The following is a 4001-nucleotide window of genomic DNA, read 5'->3' as shown; positions in this document are numbered from 1 at the left end:
AGCTGCTCTGTGGCATGTGGGATCCTACTGCAGGGATCGAACCCGTGTCTCCTGCATTGGCAGGAGAATTCGTTATCACTGAGTCACCAGGGAAGCCCCCTATTTTCATTCTTCTAAAGCAAATTCCATTAAAAAAAAATACAACTGAGATGCAAAATAGCATAGAAAAATTTTGTTATAATTTGCTAACTTACTTAAAAAAGACATCTGGAAATGCAAAAATTAAGTTAAATATAGACAATATTTGACAAATCACTATTATTGAAATTAATAAAATTAAATACAGTTGAAAAGATCTGTCCTATAACTTTGTGATGGGTATAGCATTATATAGCAAATATAGGAGTTGGATATAATTTCTTGATCACAAAGGAAAGAACCAATGGAATGGATAGTTTGTGTTTAATTAAAATTTGGAGATATATAAAATAACATTTTCTGGAGAAAACATTTACAATAAATAGAGCAACAAATGCTTATTTTCTTGAATGTGTACAAAGCTCTTAGAAGTCAGTAATTAAAAATTAAGAACACACTCAAGGACAAAGACAATTGATCAAAGATCTACAAATGGCAAATAAGCCTTTTAAAATGTTCAACTTTACTGATAACTTAAAAGCAACCAAATTTAGTACATGTAACACCATTTCACATATCAAACTGGAAAGATGATGGAATGAGGATATCCTATACTGCTGTGGTACAGATGAAGCAGTTTCTTCATATATTGGTGAAGTGCTAAGTGATAAAAACCTTTTTGGAAAGCAGATAGAAAGTATATATTGAATTGTCCAAAGATTTCCTTCAGGGTTTCCTGTAACATCATTTTGGAAAACCCTGAACAAACTTCTTGGCCAACCCAATGTTAAGAGCCTTACATTAAAAAAAACCCCCAAAACCCTTTGACCCAGTATTCTTACTTCTGGGGATCTGTTCTAAAAAACTAATCTCAAATATAAGCAAAAGTTTATTTGCAATAATGCCAGTTACATCTTTGTTCACTAAGAGTGAAGTCATTTGCTATAGTAGCCTGTGTGGATCATTCTTTGGGCCTAGTGATTACCTAACATAAATTCTGAAAGATATATTCACAAATATAATTCTAAAAAACACTGTTCCAGTAATTCACCTAGAGCAGGTGCTCTGCACCAATAGAGGCCACCGGCATGAGAAGTCCATGCACTGCAACTGAAGAGTAGCCCCTGTACCACAAAAATTAGGTAAAGAAATAATTATTAGGAAAAAAAGTACGAAGCATAACTGGAGTCCATTTAAAGGAGATTGACTGAAGGCTCCTGGATGATGGAACAACAATGTGACATGGACAGGATAGTTTACTTAACCCCCTAACAAGCCAGGACCCAGGTTTCCTACAGTTCACTGCCTGCTCTCAGTCCCTTCTGATGCTGGGGTCCACTTAACTTCCCCTCATTCGTGCCCACACCTGACATGCCTTGGGCATCGCTGCTCCACAGAGTCTGGGCCCAATGCACCTTTAGACCCAGCAGCGGTGATAGTCAGCCCAGCTTCCCATGTACAATGTTGCATGATGCACTTAGTTTAATGCTCTGCTATAACCATATTGAAATTCTTTGTTGGTCAGTCATGTCCAACTCTTTCCAACCCCATAGACTGCAGCATGCCAGGCTTTCCTGTCCTTCACCATCTCCCAGAGCTTGCTCAAACTCATGTCCACTGAGTCAGTGATGCCATCCAACCATCTCATCCTCTGTCATCCCCTTGTCCTCCTGTCTTCAGTCTTTCCCAGCCATCAGGATCTTTTCCAATGAGTCAGCCCTTTGCATCAGGTGGCCAAAGTATTGGAGCTTCCACATCAGTCCTTCCAATGAATATTCAGGATTGATTTCCTTTAGGATTGACTGGTTTGATCTCCAAAGGACTCTCAAGACTCTTCTCCAACACTATGGTTCAAAAGTATCAATTCTTTGGCACTCAGCCTTCTTTACAGTCACTCTCACATCCATACATAACATACATAACTCCATAACTCTCACATCCATACATAACATACATACATACATAACTACTGGAAACACCATAGTTTTGACTATATGGACCTGTGTTGGCATTGAAATTCTTAATAATTTTGTTAAACAAATGGCCCCACATTTTTTTCTTTCTTTCTTTCTGGTCACACTGTGTGTCATGTGGAATCTTAGTTTCCTGACCAGGGATCAAATCCATGCCCCCTGCGTTGGGAGTTTGGAGTCTTAACCACTGGACCTCCAGGCCACATTTTCATTTGATGTGAGCCTCACAGACTATGAAACCTGTCCTAGGGATATTTTGAGCTGGGCCTGCTGGGGTTGTACGCATTCCATGGGGAATATATCAGGGGCCACCACATGGGACAGGCTGGAGGCCATGTAGTTAGGGTTTAGGGGTCTCGCATTTTGACTTTGCACAGAGTCATTCTGACTTTTGCCTTTGTACATTTTTGTACACAGGGTCCTGCTGCTATAAAAGGACCTAGTTATTTTCATTCTACTGCCATCTGATAGAAGAAGCCTATAGAATTTAGAGAGATTTAGTGGATTACTCCAGGTAACCCAGATTATTAAATGACAGAGCTATACCTCAAATGTGACCTCTTAATTCCCAGTAACACTTTGGCATTTAATATTAGATTCCTGTCCATATTGTTTAAATAACTTCACTAGAATGTAGTTTTATCGAATCCAAAGAATATTGCTTGGCTTGTATTTCCAGGAAAACCTGAATTCATTCATAGAGGTACTACACATAATGCCATTTGAACATTTCAATAAATCTGTACAGTTGTTTGCAAGAAGACTGGCCAAGAGAGGGTGAAAAGTGCAAACAAGAGAATATCACTACTAGAAAAAAAGTGCACATTCCTGAGTAGACAGCCACGAAAGAATAAACATGAGTGCCCAGTAAATTTTATGAAAAAGTGTTCAACTTCATTGTAGTCAAAGGCATGAAAATGACAACAATCTGTTATATAATACGTTGATAAATTTAAAAATATTGAGGGTAGTTGGCTAGGAGGGGCAAAATAAACACTCATACACTGTTGGTGGGAGTGTGAATTGATTCCCCCTTTTTGGAGGGGATTTTGGAATACTTTTCTAGATTTTAAATAGGCCCACTTTTTATCTGGATATCTAGGAATTTATCCTACAGCAAAACTCAAATAATAGCACAAATTTATTTGTAAAAAGATAGTCACTGTCATTTTAATAGCTTGGGACAGTGAAAGCAGAGGCATCCTGTCACCTGGCTTCATGTTTACCTGTAGAGGGACCTTTCCCAGACTAGTGTACCTGGCCTTTTGCCCCATGTCCTCACTTATGTCAACCCTGGGAAGGAGTGAAGGTTTTTATTTGTGTGTTTGGTATAAAATGCTGAGCATTTCTGTTTGGCCCCTTCCACCCTCTCCCCTTGCCTGGATCCAGCCACCTTCAGCGAGGTTGTAGTCTCATCTCTTTTTTTTTAAATTAATTAATTTTAATTGGAGGCTAATTACTTTACAATATTGTAGTGGTTTTTGCCATACATTCACATGAATCAGCCATGGGTGTACATGTGTCCCCCATCCTGAACCCCCTCCCACCTCCCTCCCCATCCCATCCCTCAGGGTCATCCCAGTGCTCCGGCCCTGAGCGCCCTGTCTCATGCATTGAGCTTGGACTGGCGATATATTTCACATATGATAATATACATGTTTCAATGCTATTCTCTCAAATCATCCCTCGCCTTCTCCCACAGAGTCCAAAAGTCTGTTCTTTACATCTGTGTCTCTTTTGCTGTCTTGCATATAGGGTCATCATTACCATCTTTCTAAATTTCATATATATGTGTTAATATACTGTATTGGTGTTTTTCTTTCTGACTGGCTTCACTCTGTATGACAGGCTCCAGTTTCATCCATCTCATTAGAACTGATTCAAATGCATTCTTTTTAATGGCTGAGTAATATCCCATTGTGTATATGTACCACAGCTTTCTTACTATTC

Source organism: Muntiacus reevesi, chromosome 15 (genome assembly GCF_963930625.1).
Source record: "Muntiacus reevesi chromosome 15, mMunRee1.1, whole genome shotgun sequence".
NCBI lineage: Eukaryota > Metazoa > Chordata > Mammalia > Artiodactyla > Cervidae > Muntiacus > Muntiacus reevesi.
This window is presented reverse-complemented; position numbering follows the sequence as displayed.